This window comes from Leptidea sinapis, chromosome 4 (genome assembly GCF_905404315.1).
Source record: "Leptidea sinapis chromosome 4, ilLepSina1.1, whole genome shotgun sequence".
Taxonomy (NCBI): Eukaryota; Metazoa; Arthropoda; class Insecta; order Lepidoptera; family Pieridae; genus Leptidea; species Leptidea sinapis.
This window is the reverse complement of record NC_066268.1, coordinates 3,168,768-3,192,194: the sequence shown is the minus strand read 5'-3', so window position 1 is coordinate 3,192,194 and position 23,427 is coordinate 3,168,768. Positions and strand designations below refer to the sequence as shown.

General features: G+C 34.8%; 1 protein-coding gene across 2 annotated transcripts in view; it reads left to right on the top strand.

Annotated features, from left to right (window-relative positions):
- The window catches only part of LOC126979715 (transcription factor EC), a 131,463-nt gene that overhangs the window by 27,599 nt on the left and 80,437 nt on the right, over window positions 1-23,427 (top strand). Inside the window, exon 2 of one of the 2 annotated variants that reach the window (XM_050829195.1) lies at window positions 9,644-9,686. The exons of the other annotated variant lie outside the window; for it this stretch is intronic. The gene's annotated coding sequence lies outside the window, so the exon portion shown is untranslated. The remainder of the gene's footprint in view (window positions 1-9,643; window positions 9,687-23,427) is intronic. 2 annotated transcript variants of the gene reach the window in all.

Here is a 23,427-nt window from a genome sequence, read left to right as displayed (position 1 = left end):
GTTTGGCGCATTTTATACAAAATTAATTAAACGTTAAAAACGCTAATCATAAGAAATATCCTTCTTGAAATTATGGTGGATATTTTTAAAACTCCTATTGTAGAATGAGTAAATATAATTCATTTGAACATTTGCTAGTTTACATCACAGAAATGTGTGCTAATCAGGTTGTTTATGCTCTAGATTTCTGCGACGTGACTGTTCATCAGAGTTATGTGGACCTATACTCTATAGATGAGTAGTAAATTGCTCTCGACAGGTTTTAGTTGAATATAGAGTATATCTAAAAGCAGCGACAAGATCAGGGTGTATACAATTTAATGATCGCCCACAGGAAAATAATGAAAAAGATGCATTCCTTCATAACTCTGTAACTTATGACTCTTTTTCGGAATAAAATAACTGAGGAACGCGAATGAATCAACCCAGCCTTACACCGTCTTCGGTGGAGATTGAGCTGGCCTGTTGTGATGAGTCGGCCGCTGTCAGCCCCTCAACAACAACGCCCACCAACGCAACGAAGTAGTAATTTTAGGATCTTGATAAAATAATATTATTTTTTAATAGTTTCTTGTATCTTATATATTATGTAACTATTAGTAAATAATAAAGATGTTGGAGTACAAAACGAGAACTTAACAGTTCAAGTACGGAATATGACATTGTGCCACATTATTAAACTTTCGAGGGTTGCGTTTTTCATTTAAATGTAAATTAAATACTAATCAACTTATTCTCCAATTCTATTCTATATTAAAGGATTTATCTCTTTTGATATATTTGTAAATGAATGATCGGAAAAACAATTAGCTGTACGTTATGGTACAAAAGTCTTTGATGTATTAAAGCAAATACGCGTTATTAAATTTACAGTCCCAAAGCAAACCGCAGACAATTCACACTGAATCACTATTGTATTAGCAGCAATGTAGTGTTGTAAAACTGATTTATGATCAAAGAATGTTGGCAAAACGCCCGTTTTCATAGACGTTCCTCAATATTTTCGTTGGAAGTTGTACGACGTATTATATAATTACGTATTTACAAGTAATTCAGAAATGTTAGGGCGGATAGCACAATTTAACTTACACAATTTTTTGTTTAAATAAACTAGATCGACGGTGTAACAATACTGTTATTTTTAACAAAGTGAACTTTAAAATAACAGATAAGTTTATGAATGAAAAAGTTTGAGATGAAATTCGCGCCATTTCAGACAATGTATAGATTTTCAAGAAGACTGCAACGAATCTTACCAAAAAAAAATTTTAGTTTAGGGTCAGGTGTGGCTGTGCCAAGGACACACGACCGTTATTTTAGCGTGAAACGGGTTTAAGCGTTAAATATTCAAATTAAAACAAAATGGACATCGTTATACATACTAAGAAAGTTTGTGTTCCTTTCATCAATTCGTACAAATACTGAAACCATAGAGGAGGTTGCGTCGTTACGAATTTATTTGTGTCTTAGTAGCTTTAGGACCCTTCTGAAAACACATTACTCGTATCATCCGGACATTGAGGTTCCAGTAAGTAGCGCATAACTCTCGTTTTGCAAAAATATTGGCCAAATATGTACTAGTTTAAAGGAAATTAATGCCCTTAAAACAGTAAGATAGAGGGCGCAAACAGTGCTGCCAAATGGTAAAACGTATCCGGTAATATGCAAGTTCTTTGAAAAAGTGTTATTCTGTAATGCTTAATACAACCTGCTGCTGAACCACGAAATAACATAATAAATAATTTAATTAAGAATTAAATTTGTTTACAGTTTTAGACAAATACAAGTGTATTAGGTAGGTACCCACGTGCTGAATAAATATCATTTCAATTAATTTCGGTAGATTGCCATTGCATTAATATTTCTTGTGAAATCTATGCTTTTCTTTAAAAGTTAAGAAAATTGTAACAAACAGGAAGTGTTCGTGGATAGAATGTGCAACTCTCGAAGTTTGAAAATCATTTTATAGAAATTAATATTAACAAATGCTTCAGTATCTGAACAATAAAATACACTGGCCTGCAAAAGTAAGTATCACACTTTTCAAATTAATTTTTTTTCTTAACTATAGAAGGTAGAGATTTAAGATTAAAAACGTTTTGTTGAAAATTTTATAGGCTTTAATTCTTAGAAACTAAAATTATACATTAGTAAAATTTTTAACTTAAAAAAGATAAAACAATGAAAATAGACATTTTAGTTTCGTGTAAAAAAATTCAACTAAAATGTATTACATGTTATTTAATTTTTAATAACTGGTATTGCCTCCTCGAACTCTGATTACAGCTTCGAGCCGGTTTGACATACTGAACACTAGATTTCAGAGCCGATGTTGGGGAATATTCTCCCATTCTTCTACCAGGGCCTGCTTAAGTGCCCTGAGGGTAGTAGGTGGTGGTCTGCGATTTCTGACTAGCCTCCCAAGCTCATCCCAGGTGTGTTCAATCGGGTTGACATCAGGACTTCTTGATGGCCAAGCCATCACGCTGAAACCTACCTCCTGAATATACTCTTGTACGATATGAGCCGTGTGTGGCCGGGCATTATCATGCATCAGCATCGATCCATCACCCATATTTTCTAAATACGGCCCTGCATACTCATTGAGAATCTCTTGAGCATATCTTTGCCCAGTGAGGGTGCCATTTTCTATGGCTACTAGCTCTGTGCGACCTTCTGAAGATATGCCAGCCCATACATGTACACTGCCTCCACCTTATTGGACTCTTTCTGAGATGCAGGCTTGAAGGTATCGCTCACCAGGTCACCTGTTAACACTTCGCCTTCCATCCTTCATCTGCAAACAAAATTCTTGACCATTCTTCTTCATCCCACTGCATGTGTTCACGGGCGTATCGCAGTCTCGCTACTCGATGCTGTCTCTCGAGTTTTGGGCCACTCGCTGGTCTTCGGGGTTTCAAATTTGCTTCAGCAAGTCTTCTTCTCACTGTACTGTCGCTAATGTAGTCCCTCCGGGTCTGAAGTAGCTGTTGCTGGACTTCAACTGCATTTTGGTGGCGATTTTTTAACACAGAGGAAATAATATAACGATCTTCTCGGGCACTGGTACACCTGGGTCTGCCATTACAAGGTCTCCTCAGATGGTGTCCAGTCTCTTCGTACCTTCGCCTTACCATTCTTGCAGTGCGACGCATAGTGATGCCTACTTCACACACAGCCATGATCCTAGCACATTCTTCAACTGAAAGAGGCATGATAAATAAATGTTATGTGATTTTTAGCATAAATTTTTAAAACAAGACCCATCGATATTGAAAAAAATTAAAACAGAAAGAAAAATGTGAATGATAAAATTGTAATTCGGAAACGTCCACTTTGAAAAAGGAATGGTTTTGTGTTTGAAGTTTTTTTCAGCCAATTATTAAAAGAAGGTTACCGACTATAAAGTTTTTATGTACAAAATTAAATTCTCTTTGGAGTCCTTTTTATTTCGAAAGTATATCTTGTGAACGTACAACGTTATCCCAATTTTAAAAGTGTGATACTTACTTTTGAAGGCCAGTGTATATTTACCCATGATATATTATTAATCTGTGCACAAATTGCTTTGTTGTTGCCATTATTGAATTTATATATTGATTAGTTTGGTATTATTCGATAGGTATTTGTGTGCTGAAGCTAAGTCTACGTGAATCAACTTATGATAAGTCTTCTGACAAAAGGGGACCGGCATAGTGAGTGTGATACACTTGAAAAATATCAGATAAAACTAGATCCAATATTTTGCCGTAGTTATTACATAATCATATGTTACGGAATTGAAAAAAAAATTAGGTAAACTATCAAAGATAATCGGGTTTACGAAATAGTAGAAGATGATGATCTTGTTATTATTTAACCTCTCGCCAGAATAAGACGGAAGTAAAAGGTTGTAAGTGGGCGATTTGCATCGTAGCTCCCAAATAATGGTCTGATTTTGATGCGGTTGGATGCTTTTGTTGTAATTGATTTTAGAGCTGACCAGCTGTTACCTGCCTCTTCGTCTGGACTTACTCGTACAACCATATTAATTATTATACCAATACTGCGACATGCATAATATATACAAAACAATTAAATATCTTTGTTTGTAAGAAACGTTTTCGTTCCACTGTTATTTCTCTTACTTACTAGATAGGTACTTTTTAAATTCGACTACCACGATGACTATGAAAAGGTCTTAATTTTTGTTTTGTTAATGTGACACAAATAATGTGGGTTCGTATTGGTTTCATATCTTTCAAAATCGGTTCAGTAGATCCAGAGATTACCTCCTACAACTTTACAAACTTAACATCTTTATAATATTAGTAAAGATTTAGGTAGTTCTAACTTTTAACTATAATTTGTGAAGACCCAAAATTCCTGGATCGATAAGATGTTTGAAGTAGTTCCTATTCGGTGGTGTTTACAAAAAATTGTAACCTTTCAAATGCACAATTTAAAAAATAGCTGCTTCCTTGGCCCGCCCGCTGCTTAGGTTAAACATTTTCGTTTTTAAATGTTGCGTCATAATATTAGGCAGAATTTTTTGAATAATTTTAAAACATAACTTAAAAAAAATTGGTTCGCAACTCAGTTCTTCTCTGCGTGGCCGGCCTTTGAGGTGAGAGTATGCTTGAAGGTCCCTAAGTCGTATCTGTTCGGGAAATTTCTTACAAATCATGTTCACGAAGCATCCTTACACAAACAAAGAGTTCAAGCTAAGGTTGATGGATCCAATATACGATAATTTATATTTATACAGTTTACCTTTATTACTTTTTATAAAATATTTGATATTACTTAAACACCAGTCATGTATTGTATGCAGCACCTTACAAACTAATTTGTAAATATTACAGCCAATGTAAAATACTCTATTTGACTGTAAAAGAGTGGCAATTGAGATTCTTATATATTCTTCACACGGGCTCAACTTTTTCCGACCAAATAGTAGATCAAGTAATTCAAATTACTGAAATATTTTTAATGACGGCACAAAAGAGCTTAGTTTAAGCATAATTGAGTAATGTTATCTGACTTTGACTTTGACCTTCATCACTTAAACGAGATATAAGATGGATTTTTTTTAACTGTTCTACTTTTCTCAACCTTTTTTTTGATAATAAAGACTAGTGTATATTGATGATTGGTAAGAAACACAAATTGAGACCAGAATTTGCAGGCTGCTGTTAGCGGAAATGCTTATATATATTATATCCTGCTATTGCTAAGCTTTCTAGCAAGTTAGTGATGCAATCGAGTGAATGTATCCGATCATATTGTTATTGCTATTAGCTTTATTTATAACAAAATCGTTATTAGAATGTGTAAGTAAAAGGAATATAAAAGCTGGTTACGAGCGAGTAGGATGGAAACGTACGGGGTTCCATACCATCGCACAACTGTAGCACTGTGTCAATGACGCTCTGTACATATAGACAAATCACGACTTATAAAAATTACACTATAATAAGCTTCGACTGCTATATCCATACATTGCCACATTTACTTCAGTTGCTTAAACTATTCTTGCACTATAAGCAGCAATGTAAAACATTTATTCAGTTTGACTTACGCGTGTTGAAATTCGGACAGTGGCAGTTGACACACGACTATTATAAGGAGAAAAGTGTGCTTACAATGTAATGTGCCATTCTGATATAAGAATGCGAATTTAATGCCCTTAATCCTGTACTGTGTTATCGATAAACGAAGCGAAGTAAAGCTATTCCAAATTTAAAACTTTTTGTCTTTATCTGATCCATATGTCTCTACAAAATTACACGACAGGGAGAAGTAATTTGAAACTTGGTTTAACTTTACTTCGCGTTTATTAATAAGACATTATATGTGTATAGGTCGTCATTAAACTGTGTAGACAATTCAAACATTGTAAATGACCAATTTTTTTTAAAATTATTGTTATACTTTCCTGTTTGTTCTTATATTGGCATAAATTTCTGTCTGTCCTTTCAGCTTTAATTTGAAAGCCTCCTCCACAACACAATTTAAAACTTATTTTCTATTGCCTAGCTCTATCTGGTGATCTTCTGAAATTACAGCTTCGGTTTGCTCAATACGCGTGTTCGCACTGGTGATAGTTTATACCTATTCCGCTAGATGGCGCTGATTCATAAAATTATTATCGTAATAAATATTTCTCTACGCGAATGGTATTCCATGTTACTAGTGTTTTTGATATTATAATAACTGATTGTTATCTCTAGGGCGATCTAAATAGGCCAGACTATTTTTTTATATATATCGAGCGTAGGGCTTACCTTACATGTGATCACCTCTTCAGCCATCACGCGTTTGACATTTGACAGGAATTTGAAAATAAAATTTAACTAATTAGTATATTAAGCTTAATTCTATGGCGAGATTCAACCTGGCATCCATCAAAAACCATGGTTCTCGAAATTCAAGTGTACAAATAAATCCATTATCCCAACTTACCTTACATTACTATACATACATACTTACATACCTTAGTAATAGCTTAACCATGCCTGCATTCCAGTATTTCTGGCTTAACTTAGTATTAGGGATTTAAATCTCTGTGACCTGAAATTTATATTTCTCCTGTCTCTGGTTTTTATTTTATTTATTTTTTTATTCAAAATATCACTTATTGAAAATTCAAAAACTACCACCCATTCCAAAAGGTATGCCTCAGACTTGAGACTGACGGGCGCAACAAACTCAGCGGCTTTTTTATAAAAATGTGTTGACAGTGGAAAATCATACAATAAAATTTATTATTTAATAGCCTGCGGGCGGTCGCTCCATTCCCAATCCGTGGTATCATTAAGAAAGTCATTTATGTTATTATAGTAACCTTTATCATATTTGAAAGCCTCCTTTTTTCCCTTCTACTTTTTGCTCTTAATAGTGATTTTCATTATTATAACACTAGAAATAAGGGATTGCTTGTAACTAATTCTAGTAGGCTTCATAAGATACATAATAGCTTTAACGGTAAATGTATACACTTCTATAATAGAGTCCCAGCCACTGTTCAGGCATTATCTATAAATAAATTTAAATGTTTTATAAAAAAAATGGCTCTGTCGTAAATCCTATTACTCCACTGCTGAATGTTATTGATTGTGATTATTTTATAGCGATAGAAATGACTGTACAATATTGTATAGTTTTATTGAAAAGAGCGCAAAAAAAGAATGATGGGAGAGTTTCTTGCGCCGCTTCTTCTCTCTCAGAGCGCCATTTGTTTCCGAAGCGGTAGTAGTATAAGAAATGACATCAAAAAGAATTCTAAAGAAATCAATTTTGAGAAAATAAATGCCTTTTATGCCTTTTTTATGCCACACAAACGTTTTTTAACAATTCTCTTGAATTTCGTAATACATTTGTTTTGAACATTATCTGGGTATCTGTTGTAAAAGCATATACATCGCCCCACAAAAGACTTACTAACTCGACTTGGCCGAGTAGTAGGCATTATAAGTTTATGTTTGTTCCTAGTGTTACCATTGTGGTTATGACAGTTTCTAGCAAATTCACTTATGTGCCTATGTACATACATTACACTATCAAGAATATATTGAGAGGCAACAGTCAAGATGTTTCTTTCATTAAATTTTGCTCTCAATGATTCTTACCTTCTTACCTTATTAATACATTCTTTATAACAATATTGTTAAAATAGCACAAGGACAATAAAAGTTCAGGATTTTTGTTTTGTTACGTCAAAGAACTATAATAGTTGTTGCGCGCGTACAGAACTACTCATACACTTTCTTTTGTCAATTTGTTTGTATCTCTGTGATTGCGCCTAATATTTTGATAAAAATCCAGACTTTTAAGTTAATATCGTTTAAATATCGTTTCTCTTTTAATTTGAGGTTAATATGTAGTTTTTTACCTATATTCTTTATAAAAATAAAATCCGGACAGGTTAGAGAGCCGGAAATATCCGGGCTACAGTCTAAAGGTCCGGACAGGTCCAACTTAATCCGGACGGATGATAACCCTACCCTACTACTACTTATTTCGGAAAGGTAAATATAAATTGAAAGCCTGTGTCACACTCGAGGTGTGGCACATAATATATGAGAGTGCGATGGCAATGTAGAATGTTGATCATGATTGTATGTGACAAGCGAACAGCGAGTGTTAAGGACAATACATTGAGGTCAGAAGTCGGTACACACGCCACATACTAATAGCGACGACCGGTCCCGTCTTGCAATAGCACTTCGTTACATTCAAATGTTATAAGGCCGGTGCACAAAACTCACAAACTTGCATGTCATGCTTTTTCAACTGAAAAAAATTTCTTTGATAATTTTAAATAGGGATAGAGTCTCTTGTTACTAGACAACCGATTGGTTTAAGGGGCAATGAGGAGGCGGACAGACTGGCTAAGCAAGCAACACTGAAGGGTAAAAAGATCTATATTAAAACGGATTTTACTGAATTCTTACCAAAATATAAAAGGAAATGTCAGGATTTATGGGGAGAGTACTTTGATCGTAGATCTTTAGAAAAAGGAATTTGGTATAGAACTTTGCAGTCTCAGCCTCCTCATATGCCGTGGTTTTTTAATGTAAAGATTAAAAGGAGGTTGATTGTTATTGCTCACTGAGATCCGGACACATACCTCTGATGAATAAGTTTAAATTTTTGATGAAAATTGCGGAGTCACCTCTATGTGAGTTATGTGAAACAATTGAGGATGTTGAGCACTTGTTAAAGGAGTGTGTCCAATTTCAGTCTAGTAGAGACAAAATTGTGGGACTTATGGGTTTGAACAGATTAGATACGGGCATGTTTGTAAATATACTTGCCCGCCCTGCATCTGAGGATGCCATAAGTCTGTTTGAATCCATAAGTCTTATTGTTTGAACACTATAGATATAACTTGTTTTAGGTTGTATTAGCGTTTTTTTTAGTTTAAGTTAAGAATTTTGTTTTTCTTTTGTCTTTTTAATTTACTTAGATTATAATGGGGATGACATGTACATACTTATAAAAGCCCCTAAATCAATAAAGAAAAAAAAACCGATGAGTGTGCGTGACAAGTTACGTCTTACACTCGCGATTTGTATGACACTTCGTGCTAGTGTGAGTGAATTGCTCAAAATAGAGGCTTACTGTCTACATCAATTTTTTAACGTTTTTACAGCGGTCACAGTCTAGGTAGACGTATAAATTATGTAAGAAAAAGTTGTAGAGGTGCCTCCGGATTCTTCTGGTGTAGTAGTAGATGCTCGGCTGTATTATATTCCATACCACAACATACATTTCACTATAACTACAACATACCTTAAAAAATGATAATTGCGTTTCTACCTACAGGCAATCAGACATGCATGAAAAATAATTTTATGACGTCATTTGTCGGCAAATAAAGTAATAACGACTTATATAAATCTAAAACATTTCTCTCTACAAAAATTAAAAATAATATATTTAAAGAACAATTAATTTAGATTAAATTATTATTTAAAAAAAAAACAAATTCTATGCTTAAATTAATTTTCAGAATTATGGTTAATGTCTAAACTCTCAATCCTTGTAATCCTTTCAGATGCGTTGATATTTAGATCCTGTTAAGGTGGTTTTACACTTACCGTTACAATTTTATGGTAAAAAAAGCTTATTTCATTTCATTTTTTTTTTTCATTTTCAGGTACGCTTGAAAGCGAAGAGTCTTAACCCGCTAGTAGTAAGTGGTAAGAAGTTGTTCAGATTTGTTTTTTTTTAATGTTTGTGAGGTGGACACTTGCAAATTCTGGATTTTACTACTGTTTTAATATCTTGAGTTTTCTAAGCTTTGCCCGTTGATAGAGATGAAGCTTCTTGCGGAGAAAGAGTCAGAGATACGTGGACAACATCGGACATGACAACTCTTTAAATCAATCTTACAAGAGACCAAGGTAGATCGGTTGTTCGCTACCAAAAACACTGTGTGTTCAATTTTATCTAAATCCTTATCCTTCGATACCGAGAGACGCAATATAATATATAGATGGAGTTGGACATAATGCAGTAAGGTCAATGTCCGATATTTTGTCTCTTGAACGACAGAAGTAAAAATGAACAATAAAACATACAAAGAATTTTCTTTTTCCATTTATTGTTCAATACAAAACCATTTACTGAAAGTTACATATCCAAACACCACGATAACGCTCTACAAAGCGCAGGTCCGGCTGCATATGGAGTATTGGTGTCATCTCTGGTCTGGCGTATCCAGTGTTATGTGAACGGCTAGGTCTTGGCTTTCAGACGTCGCTTCATTGTGTGTCTTCTACCGCACTTATGAAGATGGAGGACAATCGAACATATTCTCTTGCAACACCAATGGAATCACAGGAGCGTTGCCGCCCTTTAAAGAAGGTGTACGCGCTTTTTTTCGTATCGTCCCTGAAACATCGCACAAGGAAGCTCATCCCACAGCTTTGTAGTACGTGGAAGAAACCTTCTTGAAAACCGAAGTGTGGAGGACCGCCACACATCCAGATGGTGGGGATGATATCCTAATTTGTGGCGTGTCGAAGGTGGAATTTGGCGGCAGGAATCAGGTGATACAGCTGTATCAAGAAGAGCTCTTCGGAACACTCCCCGTGATAAATGCGGTAGGAGACACACAATGAAGCGTCGTCTCTACGCAACGCCAAGTGTTCAAGCCGCTCACAGAACACTGAGCCCCCGAAAATTCGAACCAACATCAAAAACAAAATGGCAAACTCCATTCCGCGCGTTTTGCGAGATATTTCTTGTCTCGTACAAGCAATGTGTGCAATCAGTTTTCCCGAACCGATACGATATACGGACCTTCCTCAGTGTGTATAATATTTATATAATTGTTAGCATCTTGAGTTTCGTACGTAAACGAAATGATTGACATGGACATTTAAGAAAGAAGAGATCATAGGTGTATTCCAGATGTCCGACTCCACAATAATTGGAAGTGTACGTTGTACGTGAAATGTGTTAATATCAAAAATAGAGAACGTAGCGAAAACCAAGGCTATGACGTATGAAGACGTCATCAGCGTGTGTCTGTGTAGTGTCTATTAATACTAGTTGCGTGGCTACGAGGATGAATAAAACGGACGTGATTCGTCGTTATTTTGATATATTTTGTACGCAATTATGTTTTGAGTCGGACGTTTTAGAGATCAATAAATCTTTGAATAGGTTGGGTCTTTTCGCTTTTGTATTGCTGCGCGAATTGTTTGGGTATTTACAAACAAAACTTTTGGAAGCCTTTCAATTAACTGTAGTGTTAATTTTTTCTCTGGAATTAATGAAGTAATGTTTAACAAGAGGTCGGCCATAGGTCGTACCTAGATCATAATAAAAAAAAATAAGATATAACGTTAATGATTTTTTATATTTTATCCAAAACTGAACTCCTGATATATGCTAGCAGGGTTATGATAGTTAGTTTAATGAATCAACACAACTTAGAATGAATGGATGACTGAATGATAAACAACGTCAAAGAACTACTAGTATAACCGTCCTAACGGCTTTCTGCAATGCCTTCCATTGTTGCAAGAGTGACACTGGCAACGGTGATCGCTTATTTTCAGGAGACTTGGAGGCTCGGTTATTGTCGTATTCCTAAAAAAACTGATTTTCAGTAGATTATAGATGTGGTCTTTCATCACTATGATGCTCGACCACACACATCTTTTGTCACTCAGCCAAAATTTAGAGAGTTTGGCGGGGAGATTCTGTGTGATGTCTAAGGATTATTTAGGCAGTGTTACGTTAATGTCAAGGGAGACGATATTGCTTATCGCGGATTTTTGTTTGGGGATTCGCAAATTCTACAGCAATGCGTTCATGTCACTACCTTCAAAATGGCAAAAATTCATCGAACAAAATGGTTCATAATAAACTGTAATTAAGTGTAAATAAACTATGAAAAAAAAAACGTCCCATAAAAGCAATGAAATTTTTTCTCAAAAATATTATAGCATATTTTTTAAAATGCTTGTGTAAGGAAAAAGTCTATTGTAGAACGCCAGACATCAACGTTGTAAAATATTAACATTTTGACGTTGTGTGAAACCCGACCGCAGAAATAAAGCCAAACATTCCTCCAAAAACTTCACGTGATATATATATTATAAGGTGGAAAAAAGATGAATAAATATTTTGTTGAATGCAAGTACCATAATAAGGTACACAAGATTCGTCGTATCTCTTGGCAGATAAAATGACACATTTGCTAGTTTAAATTTGTTTTAGCTGAATTCATGAAATCTGGAAATATCCGAGCGACGGGCAGGTAAATTTTGGCGCGATAGTCGACGCGATAAGGCTGACGTCGTTTGACGTCAGGAGATGGCACATTGTCATCTAATACTGTTCTATCGTCTACTGCGATAGATTTTGCAGAATATGATTCGTAATTCATAAATAGCTATTGTAATTTAAAAACAGAATTAGAATCATCTCGATTTAGTGTTTTAAATGTTATTTTTAAAGTGAAAACTTGTTAAGGTGCGCTGACCAAATTTCTTGTGATATTGAACGGCTATGTAAAGATCGGGATAAAGTCGACTTTGGAAGACTAGCTTGGTGAGCATAGTTGTATGTCGCATGAGTAACCTCACATTGATCAGGTTTTCACACTGTTTTTTTTAAATGAATGAACCGTTTATGGATGAAGAGAACTCTTTATTTAGTCTAGATTTTTCGCCTTTTATATTTAATTTACACATCTCTGTTGTTATCCCTCTTTTAATCAATCTTAAGCACCGACTTTATCATCCAACAATCGATCTAGCCCATCTCTCAGAAGGCTAGCACCGTTTGACACTGTCTTCTTCGTCTTCAACAATTTCAACTCTCCAAATCTATTGAGTAAGAACTTAGAACTTTTTTATTATTTCCAAGCCTTGAGTTCAGGTACATACATAAAATCATCGACATTGAAGACGCGATGAACGATCGAAGAAACACGGCGTGATAACTATTCCCCGTAACTATTCGCACGTGCATCTTATAATAGTAATCACTGTTTGTGTTTTAATCGAGCTTCGCAACGCAAATGTTTAGCCGACTCGTGTGTGTTTCTAGTTATTGGCTGTTTTAAAACACGATATAATATTATGAGAGCGTCTTTAATAATTATTGTTAAGAAAAACTAATAAAAAATTAAGTTTTCATTTGTCTGTATCGAGAATTGCGATGGTGTGAGATGTTTTGTTCTTACCTTCAATAGACATTTCACGTTTCCTGGTTTTTGTTGGATAAACCGGTTTTTTTCTATTGGCGAGTCTATTGTTTGATTGTATTTTATATTTTAACGATATTTACCAAAATTTTTTTTACAAGGAATGGTTGTCATGCCCTGTTTCTCGGATCGCTCATAGCGTCTTTGATGATCTTATGTAGGTACTCACACTCAAGGCTTGCAATTGGAAATTGAAAAAAAATAATGAAACGGCTAACATTTAAATACATCGAAATGTTTTCATTCGTTTTGTTCGACCTTTAATCGGTATTTTACGGTTTTTGAATAAAACGGTTTAAAACGTTTTTTTTTTCAATCGTCGTATCAACTGTCACATTGTAATTTCAGTTTTAAGATATTGATACCGATAGACTTGGAATATACTAGCGTCTATATTATATATGACAGCCATGATGACCTGACAGCCCGATTATGCGTGACCAATTTTGATTTGTCAAATATGTGATCGTTAGATAGTTTAATGAATATTAATGCTATACGTAGGTCACACTAAAAGTTTTGCGTAACTTAAAAAAACAACATGCTATAACCAAAATATTATGTTTATTGCTTTTCAAAATACGCTCCTTTACATTTTAAACATTATTTCATGCGATCCAACCATTTTTTAAAACAGGAGGACCACAGATCTGAAGGCATGTTTTCTACGTGCTGATTGAACGCTATCACTGCCTCTTCGGAATTCGGCTCATACCAATCCCCAATAGTTCTCGAATTGTCTCATAGGTAATCCGCGGGTTTTCTTCAATTAGCCGCTTAACAGTAGTCACATTATTTTTGTTGACAGTTGAAGGTCACGACTTCACGATTTTCGTCATGTTAAGAAACCCGACCTCTCTCAAATTCAGCAAACCATCGCCTCACGGTGCTCAAGCATGGTGCTTCCCTTCCAAAAGCATTTTGAAGACGAGCGGTACAATCTTGCGGAGAGAGAGAACTTTTAAAATCATAAAAAAGATGTGTGGCACTCGCGGACTGCCGCGGTAAAGCTATTGCATAGCATTTTTTTTATCAATTTTGATAAAATTAATTTTTTACAATTTGATAAAATTAATTAAAAAAAAAAGCTAACGGGAAGTGAGTAAAATTTTACTTGCAAGATTTTATTTCAGACAGACAACGGGACAGGTGAAACCAAATAAAATGCTTGTCATAAAAATAAAAATTAACAAAAAAAAAGTGATAAAAAAAATAAACAAATTATAAAAAATCAAGACGTACCCCAGGCTCGAACCTGAGACCTTCTGCACAAAAAGCATACGTGATAACCGCTGTTCCACGGCAACTGTAATGACCGTGGCGAAATATCTATATATATCTAGTAAGTAAGTGTTATTTTCGTTACGGAATGTCTGGATTCGGTCTCCACGCTCAAGGCCCGCGATAGAAGCTATGCAATAGCTTAAAAAGTCGTCGCTCTAAAATATTTTCGACTTAATTCCATTTTCGTTGCGGACGTAGAACTGATGTGTGATAAAAAACAATTGACAAATGATTTTCCGCCAATTGTTTATTTTATTACTAAGAAGGTTGCAACGTTACAAAAAATATAACATTTAAAATTCAAATAGTTACGACTAGCTAGAAGTGCAAAACTTTTAGTGTGCCCCATGTACGAGTTCAGTAGGTACTGAGGTTCCAACCGTGGCTGACTTTTTCTGATTGTTGTCAATCAAAATAGGTGATAGTCACAATAAATAGACTATTCTTTTCTATCGTGATGTATCTCCGTTAGAGATGTACTTCTCTCTTTTACGATTTATTCGTCTATACGTTAGTATATTGCATGTATTTACCCTAATATTTGTTTAACAACACCGCACGAAACGAGCGTAAGATTCTGTCCGTTTTTTGTTAGTGCGCTCGTCTTTTTTATGAATCCATTACTTTAATAGACCTTACATAAAACCGTAAAAACCGTTTAATTTAAAACTGATTTCAAGCCTTGCAAGGTGGGGAAGGCAATTATTAAACGCATCACTATTGAATGGCATATTTTCATTAAATACTTGTATCTGGTCGGAAATCCAACAATGCAATGGGATTTTTCTTTAGAACTAGTTTAGAAGTTCAAAGCATTAAACTAATAAAGACGCTCTACTGTGCGTATATACGAAATAAATCTGGTGCCCGCAGTATGTTGCTATATAAATTAAAAGGATCGAATGTATACAACCTAAAAGAAACATCTAAAATACGATAATGAGTCGCCCCTCGACAAATTGAAAATAACAGATATAGTAACGATCATAGACAGTGGCAAAATAATGTGTTTTGTGGCAAGAAAGAAGACATTTGCCTACCCTCTGGAGACAGGTGTCATTGTTGTACGTATGTGTGTATTTTGTAAAAAGGTCAGAGAAAAGAAAGGCTTTTTTATTTATTTTTTATATTCATCATACTTAAAATTTTATCTGGTACTTAGTTTTGAAAGTTGTTAATTTGACAACATAGTTGTTTTGTAAAAGGGAAGAAATCCTTCAAAAATCAATAAGCAGCCATTAAACCCGTACACCAGTCGACCAATGGTCTCCATTTAAATTGATATAAGATAGTGGCATGAGAGAACGGTATTGCCGATGTTCCACTCTTGCTCACACTTACATTATTAATTACAAGTAATTAGAACGAACCCCGTTATATTTAGAAAATATAACGGGATGTTTTTGCGTCATATTGTCCGCAATTCTGTGCCCTTTTTAACTTAAAATGAATTATTGTTGCACTGTATAATGATTTAGTGTATCCTATTGTTTAGTGGTTGAAAGAAGTGATGACGTCAAACAGAATAATGGCATAATTATGACCGAAGGATGTTCTTAAGAGATAATAAGTCTGAAGGTGACCATCTAAAGAATATCTTTAGCAAAAAGTATTATAATCGGCTGTACATGTTTCTTGTTTTGCTTGGTGTCTATACCGCTACCGGGGGGATTTATGACAACTTTGGGTTGGGTTAGATATGTATAAGTAGTATTTTTATACGATTACTTGCTGACCCGACAAAATTCGTTGTTTTTATAATAAAAAATCCGACCTATATTCAATAAAAGGAACATACAATACCAAATTTCAAGTCTCTGGCACTTATGATTCTGGAGATATCGTGAGGAGTACATAGGTGGAAATTGTTTATATATATCACGTTACATGTTTAAATACCTATATATGTGTGTATTATTTGTTGGGTTCATAATTATGACAAATTTTGAGGTTTGATGAAAATAATTTATGTTTAGAACTCATTGCCACTCTTTTAAATCAATATTTGTTCAAAAAGAGGTATTTGGAGCTCTGTAAACAGGTATTACAATGGTGACCGTTTTAATCCCTAGGAATTGAAAGTGACTTGAATTTAGAATGTGGGTATTGTTAGTTAAAGTGTAATTCACCAGATAAGTTAATCACGAGATATTAAATGAACAAGAAACAGGCTGAACGATATATAAACAGAGCGTGAACCAATTTATAAAAAAAGTTTGTCAAAGAAGATAAAAAACGCGCTTATACATTTTGAGTAACGACTTCGTCTGCAATTCCTTACTCAATCTTTCTGAAATCTACTTTGATTACACTCTCGCCTTGAAAAATAGTGCTTTGTTCCCTTGTCAAATATTCTACTATTTTTGTTATAACTTCATTGTAATTTTGAATATTTCGGTCAGGAAATTATAGGTATAAAATATAATTAGCTATTCGTTCTTTTATTATAAATCAATGTTCTATGGAAATACTAATTCTATCAGCGGCGTAACACGCTACAATAGTGGCGGCAGACATAATAATCTTCTTAATCTAGCTTATAATATAGCCATAAAATATCTTATTTATATTATATAAGCGACAACAGCATCGTAATTTCCATTTACATGACAATCGGTCGTTTCATAAATTTATCGGTTATAATTTTTTTGCACTATATACAACACATCCTAAACACTCACTGAAAACCATCAAAATGTGTCAAATCGTTTGGAAAACTTCATGGTTTTGCAAACTACAGGTAATATAGATGAATGTGATGGAAATAGCAGACCTTGGATTAAACTAACTACCCGATCAGATTGCAAAAGGCCAGGTGAACAACACCAACCTAGCGGAAGAATCCAGAAAAATATTCCGGTTGTCTGAAATCTCTACCTACCCTTCAAGGAGACATGCAATATTATACTCATGTATTTAGTGTCTTTGTGGTAATTAATGTTTCTTTGAGGGCTTTTTTTATTTTATTTTTATGGAAAAAGGGACGAGACGAGCTTGACGTTCAGCTGATAGAAATTGATACGTCCTGCCCATTACAATGTAGTGCCGCTCAGGATTCTTGAAAAACTCAAAAATTCAAAGCGGCACAACAATTGCGCTCGTCACCTTGAGACATAAGATGTTAAGTCTCATATGCCCAGTAATTTCACTAACTACGGTGCCCTTCAGACCGAAACACAGTAATGTTAACACATTACTGCTTCACTGCAGAAATAGGCGCCGTTGTAGTACCCATAACCTAGCCGGCATCCTGTGCAAAGGAGCCTCCCACTGGTTTCCGCGCAGTACTTGAAGCTGGATAATTCGTTGGGATATCTTGATTCAGGGTTATTTTGATCCGCAATCGGCTGGCCGTCTGGCACATCTATAACAAGTAGTCTATTTTGGAGCGTGCTCCCGGCTGCAGCGTTTCAACTAGCTTACATTTGCAACTTGGCATTACTGTCGTTTGTCGCGCAGCTATGACGTTTTGTTACGTCACGGTCAGTCGAGCGAGAGCCGAATACTAAGGCTTTGATGTAGGTCATAAATTATGTCAGTAAGCCCATCGCGAGGCCTACAATGTCCAATGTTACTAATGAATATAGGCACGGGACTGATCTTTGCAAAATTGTTAGTTTGAATAGGATTTACAAAAATCAATTACACCGGTATCTCGCGACCGAAGATCCAGGTGTGCTTGCAGCAAATTGGGCACAGTTCTGGCTTTGGCTATTGCTGTTACAGATTAATTGAGCGGCATCGTTAGCATTTTTGTCCCATAAATTGTATTTTCTTTTGAGGTAAAAACAAATTCCTCTGCCGTTTTACACTCTACAGATTATTCGACTGTTGTATGGTAAAAATGAAACACAATTTTTAAATTATTGCAGTATTTTTGGCAGACTTCTTTGGATAAACAAATGCGATTATTCTGTGAGCAACGTTATGCAAAATACTTGTCTTTATAAAAGGCACACATTCCCATCACGGACTTGTTGTGTGTTGCGCAAAGAAAGTTGTTTTTGCCAAAATACTCGTCGTCCTTAAAGATTAGCCCGAAGACAACATTCATTAGAGGTCGCTCAAGCGTTAGTAATGTTTATATTTAGGATTTGTATCGTTTAGTTATCAAACGTTTAAGTTATCGATAAAGTGGTGTCTCCTAAGCTGTAGTGAAGCTCCGTGTAAATGTCGATTATTTTAATAACGGCTACTCTTGAAAGTATGTTTCAAGAGCGTTTTAGAAGGATATGGTACTTCATTAACCCGGGAATTGCGATCGGTAGCATCTGTCTCAATAATACATAGTTTGATATGAATGACTTTTTATTCCATTGTCTTAAAGTTCAGAATGGTTTGCATTCTTCAAAAATTACACGTCAGTAGTGTGTAGGGTGCTTCGTAATTTGCCTGGCTTCGCGCACTACGTCCGTTGCCAAGTGCAATTTGGTATTTATTTACTACAAGCTTTTTGTATTGCGATTAGTTCTTAGTACTACTGACGCGGGATATTTATCGTGTGTTTTTTTTAAAGTTTTTCATTTTATTCGAAATGTTTGGGTATTTCTATTGCATCACATTGCATATATTGTTTAAAAAAATTATATGATGATGAAGCTTTAAATGTTGATTTAAACGATTGACAACTTGATTGATAGTTTTTTGCTACTACTTTTCGAATCTCTTTTAATCTCAGTGTTATTAGCTTTGACATTCACATTTGAGAAGTTATTTACACATGACATAATAATAATCTATTGAATTATATTTTTTTTGTGTTAATTGTATCTCATTTGTGTAACTAAGTAAATGAATATAGTCTGCCAAATGAAAGTATTTCAACGCAACAGATTTAGGATGATTTTTTGTCTCTTTAATATAGTCGACAAAAAAAAGTCACTGGAAGTAATGATGAAAAAGAATCTTATTTTCAAGTAAAATGAAAAAAACGTATGTAACACGCTGTGATAAGAAACCTTCCTATACCTATTATTGCCTTGATTGATTCTTCTCGTCTTTTATCTTTATACAAATGTTTACAAATATACATTTTGCTTACGAACGGTTTGTTCCGACGTATAACGTTTCCCGCGTTTATTTGCAAGGCAGCTTGTAATTAGGAAAACTTCAGAATTATCATTGTATTGACAGTGGTGTCAACGATATTGTAAACATTTTGTATTTTCTTTGTTTATCATCAGTCATAACTTTATACCAGTTTTTTATTTTAAGTGATATCCCTCACTTCTAGGATTTTAGAAGCGTCTGCACTCGGCGGCTTAACACTTACCATGGTACCCTCGATCCGATCTTCGCCCGTCATGTACCAATGTTTTTCAATTTCCGAAGTCATATGTACGTTTATTCGATGCTTGACAATGTTGGCAACGCTCTTGTGATTTCTCTGACCTAAAAAGAGAGTACAGACCGAGGTGATCACTTATCAACCCGTATGTATGATTGTAAGCCCTACCCTATGCTTTTGCATAAGACCATTATCCGGGTTGTTCCGAGCTTAAAGCTTAAGAAAGATTAAAACATCAACACAATTATAATGCCTTTTATTTAGTTGAGAAGCTTTTTTTAACCTTGCTTTGTTCGCGTCAATCCAATTCTCCACCGATTGAGCTCACCAACCAGTGGGAGGCTCCTTTGCACATGAAGCCGGCTAGATTATGGGTACCACAACGGCGCCTATTTCTGCCGTGAAGCAGTAATGTGTAAACATAACTGTGTTTCGGTCTGAAGGGCGCCGTAGCTGGTGAAATTACTGGGCAAATGAGACTTAACATCTTATGTCTCAAGGGCCGCTCAGAATTTTTGGGTTTTTCAAGAGTCCTGAGCGGCACTGCATTGTTATTGGCAGGGCGTATCAATTACCATCAGCTGAACGTCCTGCTCGTCCCTTAAAAATAGCATACATGAACATTTAAAATTCAGTCTCGTCGTAATGAGGAGTTAGTTTGTCTAGCTAGTGTACTAAGATTATGATCAGAACACTTTTAATTTTAATATCAGTTGTAATTTATTCAATAGAACACTAATTTTAATGTTCTATCTATAATCATTGCATAGCATTGGAACTTCATCATCATAATATGCCAATTGAAGTCTTCAGCCGTAGCCAAAATCATGAAAATTCGTTGTGTGAATATTTTCTCAAGTTCAATTCATTGCACTGCTGCCACACACTTTTCAAAACGATACCACAGTGCTAAAACACACGAGCTGAAATAATACCTACACTTGGAGTGGTTTTTTCTATACATATAGATACTATGTTATTTATAATCGCGAAGTAAAGTTATTCCAAATTTAAAAGTTTTTGTGTTTATCTTACCCTTTTCTCTAAAAAAGTATACGAGGGAGAAGTAATTTTAAAGTTAGAGTAACTTTACATCGTGTTTATTAATAAGACAGATAGTGCTTAGCGTTTCTAAAGAAGTCTTTATAATTTATAAATTTTTTTTTTCAAAAAAAGAAAATAGAGAAATGGATTTATATTATAGTCCCTTCAAGGCCTGAAATATAAAAGAAATTTATAAATTTAAACAATAAATGAGAACATAAAATATCACTTCATGATAAGTGAATTCATGTAAAGAAATAAGAGTAATCTTGCCGGTTTGCATACATTTTACCGACTATGAGTATAATATAGGTGTAAAATATAATTTTATGACCACCGTTTGAGATCTAGACAACGTCTAATAAGTATCAGTTCCAGTTATTGTAATTGTTTGCAATAATAATTTTAATGTTGCCAAATTTTATGGGTGTTGCGTTTCGCTGCTTTCGTTTGCGTTGTGCAGTAATTATAAATGTACTCGTAGTTTTGCGCAGTTTATATTGTCGTCATTATATTTCTGTTCAGTTGTATCAACCAATAATCTTATAAGATGCATTTAAAGTAAATAGGGCCTAAGTATCCTAGGTGTAGGAATAGGTTGGATGAGGGCAGCGCAGGACAATCCGTCTTGGCGATCTTTGGGGGAGGGCTTTCCTCCAGCATTGGACGTGTTCCGGCTGAAATGATGATGCTAGGTTTGTTCACCCGAGGCAGTACTGTCACAACTCTTGTTTCTGAATATATGAGCGTAGAGGGCATGTTCGCCGGTGTAATAAGTGAAACCTTCCTGTGAAAATATCTTATGTATCTTGAAATCGGCTCTAGTAGTTACCAGTTGGGGGCACAGTGTCGCCCACGATTAAATATGTCAAGTTTCACCATCCCAATAGTTATACTAGCTACGGTGCCTTTCAAACCGAAACACAAAAATGCTTATTGATTATGCTTGATAGTAGAAAAATGCTCCGCTGTTTTCCACCTTTATTTTCGTAGAACGTTAAAGTTATTATATATTTTATTTTATGAAATGCTCACATAATGCCTCTATTTATTTACGGTATGTGTGGATTGATGCATCTACTATACTCAATAACTCTTGTGTTTATAAGTATTAATTTACTTTTTTTTTTTTTGACTTACTCATGTAAGCCTTTCAGTTTTTGACTTTTGAGTATTTTTGTTGCGTCACTTTGCATATATTGTAATTGAAATGATTTGTAAAACAACTAAAATGTAAATCTTGACTTAAAAGAGTGGCAATGAGTTTCTTGCTACTTCTTCTCATTAACTCAACCCTTTACGAAGTAGCGGTAAATTCAATAAGAAACAATATTTATATATTTTTTTTTGACATTCATAAGTGTCATTTTTGTGACCTTCATGGCTAAAGTGTTTTTGAATTTGAATTTGAAGGGCGCCGTAGCTAGTGAAACTACTGGGCAAATGAGACTTAACATCTTATGTCTCAAGGTGACGAGCGCAGTTGTAGTGCCATTCAGAATTTTTGGGGATTTTCATGAATCATGAGCGACACTGCATTGTAATTGGCAGGGCGTATCAATTACCATCAGCTGAACGTCCAGCTTGTCCCTTAAAAATAGCATACATGAACATTTAAAATTCAGTCTCGTCGTAATGAGGAGTTAGTTTGTCTAGTTAGTATACTAAGATTATGATCAGAACACTTTTAATTTTAATATCAGTTGTAATTTATTCAATAGAACACTAATTTTAATGTTCTATCTATAATCCTGTACCCTATTGGAGAAACTTAGATAGTTGTCTCTATTTCGACGTCTATATTTGATAAATAAATTTTTATTAAAACATTTCTTTTTGAAAAAAAAATAAATGCGTGGCTTGAAAACGGAGGGAATGGTATTGCCGATATTCCTCTCTTACTCATACAAAATCAGCAAAGATGGTACCCGCAACCAGTTGCATTAGATATCATTGCACTTGTTGTTGATACGGAGACGTGAATGCAATAGAGACCCTTGTAAAGACGAGTGTCATGGCAGCGGAAATTGCATGGATAAGGACACGAAAATCGTTAGTCATTCTGATTCTATAATTAAGTATTATTTTACAATAGCAAATGACTTCATATGATTTCCCCAAATATTGTGATGGATAAATGACGTAATACGGTATTATATCCTCCTGTGCAGTACAATAAACGCCACTGTTCTCAATCAATCAAGTTCAAGATTAACATTCAAATATTACTGAATTGAAAAATATGATTTGAAATCATTAAATTCGATTGTACGTTAGTTATTATAGGTTAGCTAGGTTCACGGGCTTCTTCATAGGTCTTTGCATTCAATTTTAGAATAAAATACCAGACATACTGGGGACTCACTGAGCACACATTTATGATATATATCAATGCTTCTTTGACAACAAAGGCTTATTATTCATATACATATTCCCCCTTATTCATGATAGTCTGCTAACTTAAAGCATTGCTAATTCTCACTCTGTCTTCTTCTATTGACCTAAGTCAGAATGAGAAGAAACACTCCTTAGCGGCTGTTTTAAGTTAGCGGACCATTATGAATAAGAGGGTTAATGTATAGCAGCTTATCATACAGAAGAT